The sequence below is a fragment of the Vulpes lagopus genome, chromosome 24, assembly GCF_018345385.1.
Source record: "Vulpes lagopus strain Blue_001 chromosome 24, ASM1834538v1, whole genome shotgun sequence".
NCBI lineage: Eukaryota > Metazoa > Chordata > Mammalia > Carnivora > Canidae > Vulpes > Vulpes lagopus.
In genome coordinates this window covers 45,196,951-45,213,086 of record NC_054847.1, presented here as the reverse complement: position 1 = coordinate 45,213,086, position 16,136 = coordinate 45,196,951, and the positions used below count along the sequence as shown (strand labels likewise).

General features: G+C 45.1%; 1 protein-coding gene across 1 annotated transcript in view; it reads left to right on the top strand.

Moving 5' to 3' along the window:
- Window positions 1–16,136, top strand: part of BCL2 (BCL2 apoptosis regulator) — a 171,269-nt gene that overhangs the window by 107,779 nt on the left and 47,354 nt on the right. The gene's annotated exons all lie outside the window — the stretch shown is intronic.

Sequence of the window (16,136 nt, the reverse complement as noted above, 5' to 3'; positions counted from 1 at the left end):
TTTTCCCTTTTGAAGATAAAGCTCCTTATTTCAAGGTTCAACATTTTTGAAACTTGCAAATGATTACCATTGAGGCATGCCAGATGTGAGCAATTGTGAGCAGCACTTCTTGAAAAGAGGGTAAAGGAGTGCATTTTTCTTCCTGTTTTCTCCTGCTATCATCATTGGCAGTTTCTATATATATAATTTTTTACAACAGCCGGGCCGTGTGAATGGATACCAACCCGGGCAACCAGGGTCCAGGCACGGGGCTTTTGAACTTTGAGAGATAAATTTAGGTCAGTGTCCATCATAGAAACATGGTGAAACCAAAGTGTGCTTGAGCAAATATTAAATGACTTTCCCAAAACCACACCGCTTGTCAGTGTCACGGCTGACTCCTGACCCCAGCTTTCTTACCAACATGGATTCCTATTTGTTCGGGTAATGTTTTCTTCTGTCCTGGCATTACTCTGGCCAATTCCCAACCGCTCTGATGTTGGGGCAGCCCCAGCCCTGGAGAGGCAATAACTGAGAGGTGGCCTTGCAGCACCAGGACCTCCTCAGGCTGACCCTCGCTAACCAAAGTTGAGTCCAAAGCAAGTCTTAAGTTCCCACTTTCCTGGGAATCATTGATGTCCTGCTGATCCATGAGCGCCTGGGACCAGACTTTTCCCACTAATGCTTTAGTTGAGTCTGAGGTACCAAAGTATATCGTTGAAGTCACTACTCTCTTTAATAGATGATTCTGATCCTTTACTTTGTAAGGTGGCTACATGTAGAAGTTGATTATCTGAACGCACTTCAGAGTATATCTCTTCCCTCAAAATCATGGACAAGTCAGCCACAAAGATAATTGACCTTTACATTCAATCTCATGTCACTATAACCTCCCCTTCATTTATTCAAGGACTATTTATTGAGCATGTACTCCAGGGCAGGTGCTTTTCTGGGTTCTGCAGCTACAGCCATGAACAGAGAAACATTCCAGTCCTTTTGTGGCATGTATGCCATTGGATAATGCTAATAAATGTATCCGAAAAATTAAAACTCTTAGCTTGCTGTAAGTTGAGATTGCCCTAGAAGCAGAAAGCTAAGGGAAAGGTGAACATTTATTGGATGTCTGTGGCTTTTACTTGTGCTATGTTGGATGCCTATGAAAGATGAATATGATTATCACTATTCTTTACAGATGAGGAACCAAGGCTTAGGGATGTAATCTATCTTGTTCAAGGTCATGCTAGTAAGGAAATAAATCCATTCTGGTATCTTCAGTACCATTCTAGGGGTGATCATATGCTTTTAGAATTATGTATTTGATGTATGGCCATCTCATGGAAAAATAAGTTGAAAAACCTTCAGGCACGTTTTTGCTAATGTTAATAATCAATATCAAGAAATGTCATGTCGTGGACTCATTTGAAATTTAGCTCTTAAGTCCATGTTCCCTTTACCATGTACATCAATTCATTTATATTTCCAAATCACAGTATTCACTGTAGGACTCTCCACTTTCATAACAAGCATCTTCCATAGACACTTCACCCCAGATTAGCCATTTGATGACCACAATAACATGTGCTTCTCAGATAACACATGACCTTTCATTTGGCTCAGAACTTAGTGGTTGACTTTGCTAAAAATAGGCCTTTAATGGTTGAGTGTGACATTCATCACGGGGTGCTGATATTCTGGAGTTTCTCCATATCATGAAACATGCCCATGTACAGCTGCTGAATTAATGAACCTCATTTCTTTGATGGGACACAGTAAGCACGTCAAAGATAGTTCTCTGCATTTCTGTCCCCAAATGTAGTTAACAGGGAAGTGTGGAATCTGCCTGTGCTTGGGGACCCCATCTTTTTGATGTAGTAAACATAGAGGCTAGGCTGGGATGGTATTTCTGTGGAGGACTGAGGCTGGATTAAGTGTAGAACCCGGGCACGGTGAGGGGGGAGGGGGAGAAGGTCTTCTGATAACTTTGGTCTTGACTAACAAGGGCTGATGTCAGGGTACATGCTATGGTTGTGGTGTCACGTGCTGATGTCACTCCAAGAACCCTGCTGACATCGGTGCTTTTCTGCTGGTGTCAGGGTGGTCATGTACTTCCACTACGTCTCCTACCCACAGGCTTTGGTCATCTCTACTTGGGGGTCTTTGTGGAAGAGTTGTGTGTCAGTTTATCTATCACTCGAAATACCTCCCATGATGCTTAGGTCACAACCCAAACCCCTCTGTCTGCCCTACAATGTGTCATGGCCTGATCCCTCCCTGCATAACCCTTGAGCATATTGGCTCCCACCTGCCCATGGCTCACCAGCCACACAGGCTGAATGCTTGATCCTCTCACACAGCAAGCTCATGCCCCCCCCCCCCCCCGCCACCGCGCCCCTTGGGTCCTTCTGCTACCTGTGGCCTCTACCTGGATTGCACTCCTCCTGATGGACCCAGGGCCCCTCCTTCTTGCCTTTTAAATGTTAAAATGTCACTTCCTCACAGAAGTTCCCCATGATCACCCAGGCCTTCCCTCCCCTGTCGCCCCACTTTTGTTCACCGGATATTTTCATGTTATACAGTCAGTGCTTTATGTGTGTATTCTTTGAGCTCCAAGAAAGCAGAGACCATGCCTGTCTTATTTGCCACAGCATCCTCAGCCCCTAGCATGGAACACATAGTAGTTGAATGAACAGCTGTCAAGTGAAGGAAGGAGGCACCCAAATTTTAGGTGATTTAAATGTCACAAACTATATTTTTAGGTTATTTTTTAATAGTGCAAAAGAAGGGATCCCTGGGTGGCACAGCAGTTTAGCACCTGCCTTTGGCCCAGGGCGCGATCCTGGAGACCCGGGATCGAATCCCACGTCGGGCTCCCACTGCATGGAGCCTGCTTCTCCCTCTGCCTATGTCTCTGCCTCTGTCTCTCTGTGTGTGTGTGTGACTGTCGTAAATAAAAAAAAAAGAAAAAAGAAAAAAAATAGTGCAAAAGAAATTAAAATGAGATCTTTTTTTTAAATTTCCCATTGACCTCAATATTTAGCAATTTCTGGTTGTCAGCGATTAATTAATTACATACAACAGCCTGTCCTCAGGAACCCAAACCCACTGCTCTTACAACCTTTGCAGATGAACTGTCCTAAAACCTAACTGCCTGGCACCGAGTTCAGAATCTCTACTTAATGCATCAGAAACCTTTAGGGCTTATCCTGAACTCCAAAGCTGGCTTCATTTCTTCAGTAAGCAGCCAGCCACTAAACACGATACCCACAGCAAGTGATTTCACAGAAACCTGCCTTAGACACTCACAGAGAGTTTGATGTATTTCACACACACAAAAAGCACTTTTTCTTTTGAGTAGGTTAGTGATGCTATTGAATACAAATGACCTGTTTCTGAATATACTGGAATCTCACTAAAATTTTTCTGGCTACAGAGTGGAATTCAGTGGCAGATAGGCCTGCCATAGACAAATCAAGGGGATTTATAGTTACGAAAATAGATTCTCAAAGTGGTTTCATTTTCTGGGGCAGCCCCGTGGCTTCTAGGGCTCAGAAACCATTGCCAGAGACTTGGCCTTTGGAAGGGGAGACAGGAGAATCCTAAGTCCCGCAATACTTTTGGTGTCCAGCATCTGATACTTTATGGAATGTGTCTTGTTACTTGGGGGTGGGGGGCACCTTATTAATTTGGGGAGAAATGTAAATTGAGTTTCAAAAATGTGAAATTTGGGAAACTTTCTGAAAAATATTTTTTTGTAATATATCAGGGTCTGCCTTTGCATTAGCAAGTCAAAGAGAATATACTGTGGCATAGAGTCATTCAGTCAAGCTCTGCATTCCAAACCAATTACTTTTTTGGTCTAACCTCAGTGATGCAGCTACTAAGCGGGAGATCATCATTCAGGGTGCATGTGACAGAGCTGTGTTGGATTCTGACTAGGGAAGTAGTCTTTTTCACATTTTTTATCTTGGGAGGGGGGCATCTATTCTTTTGTTCAGTTTGACAGTAGGAATGACATAAAGACTTCAGTACGGTAAATTCTCTAGTTAGCTAGAAGAGTGAGATGTTCTGGTTAATTCAACATTCTGTTTTACCCAGAGATATCCAAAAGACCACTTCTCCATGGCCAATGTGTATAGAATTCAAATAGAACAAACTATACGTAACACCAAAACTATACCGAACACCTGTTCATATCTTTCAACATCAGAAGATACTTTAGGATCTCACCAAGCCTCAGGTCATAGCAGTTATTAGGATTTGGGGCCAATAGAAGCCTGGCCTATTACCACTGGCTAAAAGGAGCACTTACATTTCCTTGGGGGAGAGTTGGGGGAGGGGGCTAGGGAAATGGTGGGGGGAGGGGCTTTGATATCTTCACACCACCTTTCACCGCCCTGGAAGTAAAGGATGGCTGTTTCTCCAGGTCTCATCAGCGATCTGTGAGGCTTTTATTGGGCTTAAATACTCACAAATAGCACCTGGGTGGCTCAGTGGTTGAGCATCTCCCTTTGGCTCAGGTCGTGATCCTGGGGTCCTTGGATCGAGTCCTGCATCGGGCTCCCCTAGGGAGCCTGCTTCTCCCTCTGCCTATGTCTCTGCCTCTCTCTGTGTGTCTCTCATGAGTAAATAAGTTAAATCTTTAAAAAAAAATACAAATACACAGACCCTAAAGTGAGATAATGTCTGTGAAGTATCCAGTGTTGAGCCAAACACACGGAGAAACCTTGAATAAATGCAAGGTAACTTGGATGCGTTTATGTGTGGTTTCGTTTGGTTTATTGTAGCTTTTTTCTTGGCTGGAGGGACTTCGATACTTAAGCTAGAATGAGCAGAAACTTTTCAACTTCCAGCATGGTTTACATTTCTAAAGGAAGCGTCTACAGATGATAAATGCAAGAAACTATCAGGAAGTAAGGATAAGTTTTGAAGGGTAAATATTTAAATCGGTTGATATTCGGACTTCTCTGGGACATGTCTAGAAAGAGAAAGAATTAGGAGAAGCAAGTGTAAAAGAGGGTTTTTCTTTCACACACCATTAAAGGAAGGCATATTTTCATAAAATTTTTGAAGGGCAATTTTGACCTCAGTTTTGAAAATACTAAGTTTATGTACCCTCTGACTCAGCCGTTTCACTTCTAGGGTTTTTTTCCTATATATATATGGAAGGACATCCATCATAGCATTATTTATCTTGTTTTGGAAGCAAAAGCATAAAACGCACTATCCAGGGTAGAAAAAGAAATACATGTGTGAGGTCTGGCTAAATGATGGTAAACTGATATTAAGAAATTAAATACAGCTATCAAAAGACATGATAGATGTTCATGAACTCACATAGAAAGATGCCTGAGATTACTGTAGAGTGAAAAAGTTGCTGTCTGTATGGGGAGTATGATCTCATCGATGAGAAAAAAATTAGATGCATATATATGCATGCACATGTGTAGCATTTTCTGGAAGGATGTAAAAATACTGTTCTGTTAATATAATTGAATAATTATGGTGTATTATAAATTAAGATTAATAATAATGACAGAGTATTACAAATTAAGATTAGTTGGCATACACATATTGTTTGCAATAAAATGGGTATTATTAAAATGCTTAAAAGTTATCTCTCTCAAGTGTGTTAGCTACTTTCTAGTTTGCACTGTAATTTATTTCTTTAGCCCTTACGCATATCACATAAACAATTAAACTTTGGTCCAGCTTAGGGTCATTCATAATTTCCAAGTTGATGTTTATATTCTATCTCCAATGGTGTTAAAGATGATGGTGATCACATTGGTCATTATTACTGAACTAGGTGCTGAGCACTTGTACTTATATTTTCTCTAAACCTCACAAAATCCTGAGAAATGATGAAGAGATGGATACTGTACCCATCAACTTAAGTGACTTGCCAAAGTCGTGTAGCCAGGAAGTTTGGGAGCTGGCCCTCGAAGCCAGCCTAACGCCAAAGACCGTGCTATTTCCATATGTCGTTCTGCTTGAGATATGGCACTGGTGAGTTCATTTCTCAGAGAGTCTGTTTTGTTTTGAAACAGATCATTTTGAAAAAAACCATAGAACACATGCTTTAATTGTTCACTATTTTCTTGCTTTCTAGCACATTCCACTCACCATTTTTATTATTCTGTGCTTCACATTTGTCTGAACTCTGAACATATAGCTATGAAGCTAATGGAAACTTCCCAAGCTCGTTTGATTCTGCTGATATTTCCCTGGTGGAAATGCCAACCCTGTGTTAGCATGGCCAAGTGGAGCATGCCATCTGAAAACTGCTCCAGCCTTCAGGGTTGGACCTGATTCAGATTTGAACACCATACCGTTATTTATTTTCTTGAGATAAAGAACAAAGAAAAATAAAAAAGCAAAAGCTGCTTTTGAAACCTTCAAGTAATGTAATTTTTCTTTGTTGAACTAATTTTAGGCTTGGTCTGGTTTTGATTTATGAGATTTCCACAGCTCCAGAGGGTACACCCAGGGTGGCCATGTAGAAGTCACAATAACAGTCATAAGGAAGGCCCTTCCAGGGGCACCTGGGTGGCTCAGTTGGTTAAACATCTAACTCTTGGTTTAAGCTCAGGTTATGATCTTCCAAGTCGGGCTCCATGTTCAGTGGGGAGTCTGCTTGGGATTCTCTCTCCCTCCCCCTTTACTTCTCCTCTCTTTCTTTCAAATAAAAATAAATAAAATCTTTAAAAGAGAGACGGGAAAAAAAAAAAAAAGAAAGGCCCTTTCAAGCCCCCATCTCCCTTCTTTGCTTTTCTGCTGCCTTTTATCTCTTTTTCCATTCAGCTTTTTCCTAAGATCTGGTCTTTAGGTGATCCTGGAAGTTTGCAATCTTGTAAGATAAGCCGGGTAGGCATAGCTTTGAGACTATGCCCACCAAGTAGGGAATCCAGTCTGGTCTTAGGAAAACCTTTTTTAAACTAAGTCCTACAAGAAGAATCATTGAAGTGCCCCGTTACCTGTGAAGAGAGAGGAGGATGTACAGATGCCCAGAGGTAAGAGAGAACTCAGTGCACCTGCGCAGCTGCGAGGCTAAAGTGCCTGACCTTCTCTTCTCAATGAGGATAATGACTACAGATTGTTCAAGGTTCATAATATCAGGGTACGAGACCTCCTAGAATAAGCAGCTTTGCTTCTAAACATTCCTCCAATACCATTACTGATTCTGAGGGTGTTGAGAACGTGTCTCTCTCATGCTGATCATACCTGTGCCGTCTTCCTAAATTCACACTGGCAGATGACACACTCAGCCAAGGTAGAAACTTTAGGGACTCCTGTGGTAGGGAATAACTGCTGGTTCTTGAACAGGGACTGTTTAGCATAATATCCTTTTTTAATTTTTAAATTTTTTTAAAGATTATTTATTAGAGAGGGAAAGAGAGCATGCATGCAAGCGTGAGTAGGGGAGGGACAGAAGAAGAGAATCCTCAAGCAGACTCCCCGCTGAGCACGGAGCCCGATGTGCAGCTTGATCTCACTACCCTGAGATCACGGCCTGAGCCAAAACCAAGAGTCAGACACTCAACCGACTGAAGCACCCAGGCACTCAATATATCCCTTTTCTAAAACAGAGAAATGCTTAAGGCCTAAGTGTCTGTTTTCAATAATGAATATGGATATTCACAGGAGGGGAGGACCAAAGGAAACAGACTGCCCCAGCCTTAGGCGAAGCATTTGGACTATTTTTATGTGTCATGGACAGAAACATCAAATGACAACTCTTGTTTCGTTTCTCTTTATGTGTTTGGCACTAAGGCTTGGTTCAAAATCTTAACTTCTGTTAACTCCTCACAGTGCACAAACCTAGTTTTCCAGTTTATACACATGTGAATTTTGGGCTCTCATCCATCCTCCAGCCAGGCAAGGAAGCCTTTCTCTGGACTTCTTTTCCCGACTCTAACTTATCATCTAAGTTTATTTTTTGCCCATGAATATGAAAACCAAAAAGGTGAAGACCAGATTTGAAAATGCATGTGTGTCAATGCACTCATCAACCTGAAAAAATAAGAATAATATGTACATATTGGATCTCAGGAAGTCTACTGAGTGAAAAAGGCAATTGTAGTTATAGTTTTAAAATAACAGATCTATCCCAGTTCAAGGTCAGTCATAGATGGAATTGTAAAGGATAAGAAATAATACATGGTTACAATTCAGAAACAAGAATGATACTATCATGTACCAAATGAATTCAGTTAAAAAAGAAACTATAAAACGCTATTCTTCTAACTGTCAGCAAATTTCCACTCAGTATAAATTAAACGAAGTCAGTAAATCCCTTAGATTAAAAAAAGAAAAACTAGTTGAAAACTGAGCATCCTGTAGTAAATAGGAAGCGTTGTTAGATACATTAGTCACATGTGCGTAATAAAGACAATAAATCGACATAAGTATAGCTATGATGAAATGTGTATAAAACACTTTGAACTCCAGAGAAGTAAGCAAAGTATAAATAGATAGCAGGCTCAGGCAGAGAGAAAATCAAGTGCAATTTTAGCACTTGGGCTAGTGATAATTTATTGTTCAAGCTCTCCAGCTGAGTCAATGTTTATATGGTGCTAAAGATTAACTGAAACAAAATGGTCCGTACATATCACTGTCTGCGATAGATCGCTGAGTGATCAACAGAAGCACCAAATGGCCACTCCTCTACAAGCAAGGCACCTATAAGGTTTTCAGTATTCATCCTAAAAATCGAAGATGCTCTGATGATTTTGTCTGATAATAAATATGACTCAAAGAGTGGTGGCATAGTAAATGTAATGGAAAAAGACAGGAAAGTGGTTAACATTCCAAAGTCAGGGCTCAGATTGCCTTGATTCAAATCCCAGCTGTGTTGACCTTGGGCAAGTCACTTAGCTTCTCCGGGCCTTGTTCTCCTCATCACTAAATGGGGTTATAATTGGTACCTACCTCATAAGTATGTTGCAGCAGTGAAATGAGGTAATACAAAAGGGAGGAAGAATAGTGTCTGATGCAACGTGAGGGTAAACTTTTCTCCTTTCTCCTGCTGCGTGGATATTTCTTCATGACCATTTCTCTAGTGCCTCCCACGTGTCAGGCACTTTGTTTCCACCCTGCTTAGCCTCTTCCGTACCTTGTCAAGTTATAAAACAGTTGAGTATTTGAACCCAGGTCTGTTTGACTTCAAAACCCATCCTTTTTATCATGACACTAAGCTGTTTTTTCTTAGAAATACTTCTATTAGAAAGCCTTTTGAGATTACCTCCACCCAATCCTGGCTCACTCCTTTATCAGCTTGGGCTGTGCCTTTGTGACATTGACTGTGTTTGATTGTTTCTTGTATATATATAGCTCCCCAGCTAAATCCTGTGTTCTTTAAGAGCAAGCATCTCTCAGACTCCTTCTGGGCAACTTTTCTGACTGGAACTCAACCTGATTATCTTAGAATCAGGGGCGGCTACAGGAATAAACAGATCAGAATTTATATCAGCTGTGAAATTTTCCACCTAGCGAAAGAGTGGAACAGATGCTCGCTGCTCCTTGCACCGTGGAAATCATGCAGTGTCCAAGCCCTGCGAAACTTTGGGCATTTCTGAGTCTAGTAAAAGTTATAAATTTGAGAAGTAGCCATGGAAGGCCTTCAACAATGGGTTGGGCTACCAGCACGCAGAGACTAAGAGCGTGACCTCCAGGAGGCTTCTGAGGGTGGCACTACTTGAAGGATCCATCACAGTACATGGTCTAAACCTCATCTTGGCTGCTTGGAGACCTGATTTGTCTATTCCATAGACAGATCCATCTCTCAGGGCCAACTCCCATTAACGGCCCACTGGATGAGGTGTTCAAGCTGTAATGCCAGCATATTCATTTGTAAGCAGACCCATATGCTTACCTGTCCCTGCCCATGGTCTCCTTGTGGCTGCATTTTCTTGGGAAGCCAGGTGAACTTCGGAGGTAGCTTGTTGAGCACAGAATCTGAACACAGGAAGTTAGCAGATGGTGTGGTGGTCGAGGAAGTGGAACCTGATGACGTCACACACTTATTCATTCCTAAGTTAAGGAGAAAGGTGGGCATGAACACCGCCACCGTAGCCTTTCCAGCTTACTGAACAACAACTGACAAGTCTCTATTCTGACTGGCGTAGTCATCCCCCAAATACATCCCCTGGGATGTAGTCAAACTTTTCAGGATCTAGTGCATTCTGTTTCTTTAAGATGGCTTTTTCTTTCCGGCTCTGGCTGCCACATCTTTGTGTCCGTGTGAGCCCAGAGACAGTGTGTATTTAGGGCAGGGCCACAGGGCATGCTTTCTACACCATGGAGTGGAGGGCTGATGCTCCATGGCAAGCCACCTTCAGAATCAGCCCAAGGTCGGGCGATAACAGAGGAGCACAGTGATTCTTGCTAAAATAAATTGCACCGCTTGGAAGTACACAAGAGATAGAAAAGAGAGTGAAGGAATCTCTCCAGCAAATGTTTACTGTTCCAACTGCGTGATCACAGATATCCATATGGAGTTCTCAGACACGCTTTTCCCAGGGCCCCACACCCATCCAGAGGCCGATGTCCCAGCCTCCTCACCCTCTGAACTCCTGCCACGCATGTAGCCATCCACATGGCACCCCTTGTCTTCCGTCACCTTTTCAGAGTTGGTTTAATTGTTGATGCCTTTGAAAACCCTCCCACTTAGAAGCTGCTTCAACTCTCCGAGGTCCCCGCAGGCACAGCTGAGCTGGCGGCCAAGTGTGGGGCCCCAGTGCAGCTGTCTCTCATGAGGAACAGCTGTCCTAAGCCAAGTGAGTGATGCCGCTGTCCCGAACCATCTCTGTGCAACCACCTCCTCGCAGCAAGGGTGCAGTGAACAGGGAGCCTTATGGGATCTGGACATGTCCCACGACACCAGCTCCTGCAGAAGGCCAGTTTTCCTCACCTGGGAAGCTGAAGGAGCAGACACACCACCCCTGCTCTGCTTCTCTTCCTCCTTCCTGGCCCACAGCCAAGGACAGAGGCATCCCAAGGGGGTCTTTTCCAGCTCTCCCTGGTGGCTTGCACTCAGCCGGTGTCCTTGCCCTCTGATCTGCTGGCTGGACATGCTCCATGGGGAAAGCTCTGCTTGTTAACCTGTCTCAGCATTTCCTTGTCTGTGGCAAGTAGAGGGTTTAAACTCCACCTTCAGCATGACACGCGTTTGCTCATTCATTGGTGACCTCCATGCACCAGGCTTGGTGCCAAGGGCTGGGGATACAGTGCGTGCCTTGCACAGCAGTACCATGACTTCTGTGGGGCGCAGAAGCTTCAGATGTTTGAGTTAATGCTGTGTTTCCAGCCTGCTCATCCCTGATGGGCTGCCATCCATGCTCTACACAGAATCCTCTGCAGGGAGCTGTTCCTGTCCGCAGGCAAATGCCCAAGGTAGGAACAGGAGGTTTTGTAACAATCTGAAAGCCTTCCTTGAGGAGATTGGTGTGAAGCAGAGCTCTATGTAAGATTTTCCATCCTGTGCCACGTCTGTGTGTAATGAAACCAGGGAGCTCGTTTGCAGAATGAGCCAATAAAGCAAGTTTTAAGATCTGCTTTATGGTATGGGTCTCACCAGGAGAGCCGCGTGGGCACAGTCACTCCTTGTTTCAGGTGGTGTAGGATGCAGGGAGGCTGTGGTAGCTGCTCTTCTTCCCAGGACACAGCTTGTGGCCGTCCCCTGGTTCCGAGCAGAGACCTGCCAAGGCACACTCTGCCCATGGGGGTGTTGGGACTCACTCCATGTGGCCAGCTGGGATAGCCAGGTGTTTTCTCGGCTGGTATGAGTGTCACCGGAGGCCACCTCATGCTTCTTGGTGGTGCTTTATTTAAAACAGTGGGTGACCCATTCCATGGTCAGCCACCTTCTCAGCCTGGGCATGTCCAGGTGACTTTCCTGATTCTCCAGGTTGCATCTGACAGACCTAGATAAAGCAGGTCTCTGCAATCTTAGCCACACATTAGAATCACCCAGGAGTATTTATTTATTTATTAAAGATTTATTTATTCATTTGAGAGAGAGAGAGAGAGTGCAAGCGCACGAGTGGAGGGAGAGAAGCAGACTTGCCGCTGAGCAAGGAGCCCAACTTGAGGCTCAATCCCAGGACCCTGAGAGCAGGACCTGAGCCAAAATTAAGAGGCAGATGTTTAACCAACTAAACCACCCAGATGCCCCTTTAGAATCACCCAGGAGTGTTTTAAAAATCCTGAAGCCCAGGCCACATCCCAAACCAATCCCCCAGTCACTCCGCAGGTAGCACGGACTCCGAGTGATTTCACTGTGTGCATTAGCACGACTGAGAGAACCTCTAAAGGAAGGAGGAGAGGTGAAGGCAAAGCAAGACAAGGGAGAAGGACGGAATCAGGACAAAGAGAAGAAATGAAAGGCCGCCCAGGTGTGGTGGAGAGGGTGATACAGCCAGCAAGCATCGGGAGCTCCCTGCAGAAGGGCCAGCCATATGCCAGCCCAGCCCGTGGGGTGTGAATGTGAGAAACTGAGGCAGCCCTGGGATTCAGTTGTGGTAGACTGCATCTAGTCTTTCCAGCAGATGAGCACTTACTGGCCGTGCATCCCTAGGCAGAGTTCACCTGACCCTCTCTGAGCTGCTGAGTCCTTATCAGTGAAGCAGGGATGGTCAGTCCCACCTGCGGGATTGTGCTGTGGGCTTGCTGGAATGACGGCGAAGCTGGGCCCATGCCAGGCACTCTGGACGTGGCAGCTTACTGATAAAAGTATTAGAAGAAACTTATATTTCTATTTCAATAAAGCTTTACCAGCTCTTCTCATCGGTTATTTCCCTCCGCTCTCCTGAGCCATGGTTCTGAAGTCTTGGTTTAGGAGAGCTAAAAACAGTGCAGAGGCCTGGGCTCACGGAAGAGCCCACACATCTGTATTTTTACCAAGCTCCCCAGTGATTTTGATACAGCAAAGGCTGCGAGCCTTTCTGTAAGGGGAGAGCCAGATCCTCCCCCTCTCTGTAGGGGAGGACATGGAGGCGGCAAGTAGGGGCCCTGGCCGTGCTCTCTACTGGAGACTCACCATCTCCCACTGCTTGCTCACCGCCTCCTACTTTCCTGAACTTTCTAGTGATGTCCATGAACGTCTGCTCCACCTCAACATGGAGAACAGGGTTTGCGAGGCCTGTTGGGGCCGGCAGCCGCACAGCAGGGTAATTCCACCTCTCATTTACAAGTCAAACTGAGATCAACTCTAAAACTGCCATCCTCCGAATTAGTAACTTGTAGCCCAACAAGGCAAAAGTCTCTTCATTTCTGACTACAGGGGCAAAAATGAGTGTCTCTCTCCCTTTTCACACTTGGTTGCCCTAAAAGTGTCTCATTTGGAGCCTTCCATCACCAGCTATGAGAGTGCAAAAGGAAACAGAGCGCCCTCTCAGCATTAATATTTATTTTTAAAGGCATGAGAAGCCCCATGGACCACAGTGAAACAAAGAGTCCATGCGTTGACAAGTTTCCGTGGGCATTGTGAGGATGTTGATCTGTGGGCGCCCACCAGGACCCTCGGTGGTGTTACTGTTTATTGTTTTTGTTGTAACAATAATAGGAGAAAGGATGTGTCTGCCCATGGGAGCAGCGACTGCAGGGGCCCTGCTGCAAAGACCTGGCCCTCTGGGCAGGGCTGGAGACTCAGGGAGCACTGGTGATGGGTCCCACCGCGGGCAGGGGGTCTGCTGAGTGTTAGTGGGAGATCTGCATGCTCCACAGGCAGCGTCAATCTCCGTGGCTCCTCGGAGGCAGAGTTCTCACCAGATCAGCCTTACCACAGAGCTGGCTGGTAGCAGTCATTCACCGGGCTCTGGAGGCCTGGGAGAGTGGAGAACACTGGGGAGACCGAGCCTGGATGGGGGGCAGACAGCCCACCTCCACCTCCTCTCTCCAGGGCAGTGAATGCCACCCGAGGAGCCCTGTGGCACTGGGGAGCTGGCAAGGGCTTTAGCTTCCATTTCACAATGGGAAAGAAGGGATTCTTGCTGCAGGTTTTGCTTGAGGACAAGAATTCCTAGCAACACCCAGGGCCTCTGCTCTGGGGAGGGATTTCAGCCTCTGCCCTGCACTTTGCCATTTGGCGAGCTGCTTTATACATCACATATATCTTCATGCTGCTAAAACTCACTTTCTGTAACCTGTCAGGGGTTAATAAAATATCTGCCAGGAACCTTTAGAGGATTTTGAAGAGAGAAGAAAGGAGTAAAAAGGGGAATGAAGGGAGGAGAGTTGCAGAAAAGGCAGGCTTTTTTAATCATGTCAAAACTTGTGCTTGCTTGATAGACAGCATAGATTGCCTGCCATATGCTCCTTTCACTGGGGACCCTGGAGTTCTTTCATGAATGAAGGGGGACATTAAACATTCATCAAAATATCTTTGTGATACGTGTCAAAATATAGAAAGTTCATCGAGTGAGAAAACAGAAGGCTAAGTGAATGAACAGTCCGAGAATAATAGACTCAGAGCAGTAAGGAAATTTAATGTCTGTTGAGCACCTACTATGTGCCAGGTTCCATTCAAAGCACCCCATAGGTCAGCTCATGTCATCTTCATTAAGAACCCTCGCTAGGGACGCCTGGGTGGCTCAGTGGTTGAGCATCTGCCTTCGGCTCAGGGTGTGATCCCACATCAAGTCCCGCACAGGGAGCCTGCTTCTCCTTTGCTTGTGCCTCTGCCTCTGTCTCTGTGTGTCTCTCTCATGAATAAATAAATAAAATCTTAAAAAAAAAAAACAATAAAACAAAGAACCCTAAACTGATGAGGTAGGCATTGTTACTGTTCTCATCTTAGAAAGGAGGATGAGCCAACGATGACAATCTCATGACTTTAATCAAAAGATTTATTTAATCAAGGAATGTTTTCTTCAGTGTCAGTGTCCATCTGAAGAGCCATGGTAATATTCAGGCCTGGAAGTGATCAGGACATGGCTGAGACATGCTCCCTCCCTAAAGGGGATCTGGGGGCTTTTCATCCCACATCCCAACAGGTAGCTCTCTGGGAACCAAACCCATGGGATGAGGACTTCTTTGGTGTCACCCATCTTCCTTGTTTTACAAATGGAGCCAGGAGAGAACATGTGGAGGGACCCCTATATAAATAGCTGGCTGGGGCACTTCTAAAGATTTGGAACCAGGGGAACCCTGGGTGGCTCAGCATTTTAGCACCCGCCTTCGGCTCAGGCGTCATCCTGGAGTCCCAGGATCAAGTCCCACATCGGGCTCCCTGCATGGAGTCTGCTTCTCCCTCTGCCTGTGTCTCTGCCTCTCTCTCTTGCTGTCTCTCTGTGTGTGTGTGTGTGTGTGTGTGTGTGTCTGTGTGTGTCTCTCATGAATAAATAAATAAAATCTTTAAAAAAAAATAAAGATTTGGAACCAGATGAGAGATTCAAGGGCTTTCAAGGGATCCAGGGGGTACCTTCTTCAAGGCCGGGTGTCTTGTGTGTCTGAGAATCTGGCACAGGTGCCAAGCCAGGGAGCTTGCTTGCAGCCTTTTCAGAATCTCTAGTCTTTTGGGCCCATGCCTTGAGAGCTCTGATTCTTTTTCTTACCCTCACCAACTCCAGCCACTTCGCTGAGCACCTCCCTGGCCCTCAGGAAATGTTCAGCCATGGGTGGACCATTGATCCTCACTCTCCACAGCAGAACCTTTGTGTGTCAAGGGCAGAAAAGGAGGTAAAAAAAAAGCCTCTTGCCCAGCACCCATGCTGTGTCTCGGGAAACCTGCTCCAGGATTCCCAAGCAGGCTCGGGAATGAGAGCAGAGAACAAGCCACAATATCCTTGCCGCATTATTTTACTATTATTTTTAAGTTGCAGGCTTGTATGTTTCCATTCATTTTAATTGTGTCAAAGCCCCTGACTTTTGTGATCCCCAAATCCGCCGTAAATTCACCACAACTGGCTTTCGCCACCCCCCACCCAAAACCCTCTCCCTTTTCTGCCTGGGAACCTGCCCTTTAAATTTGACATGGCTAGGATTTTAATCTCTCCTCAAAGGCACAGTGACAATTTCACAACAAAGCAGAGAGGTTGGGTGGTGGGTGGGGTGGGGGGTTGGGGGGGGTTGTTTTCTGCTCCCATTAAGAGAGCAACTGTTCTGTCTTTGTCCCGAGGGGCCAGCTCTTGGCCCCGGACTGGGGAGACCTCAGACTTGCT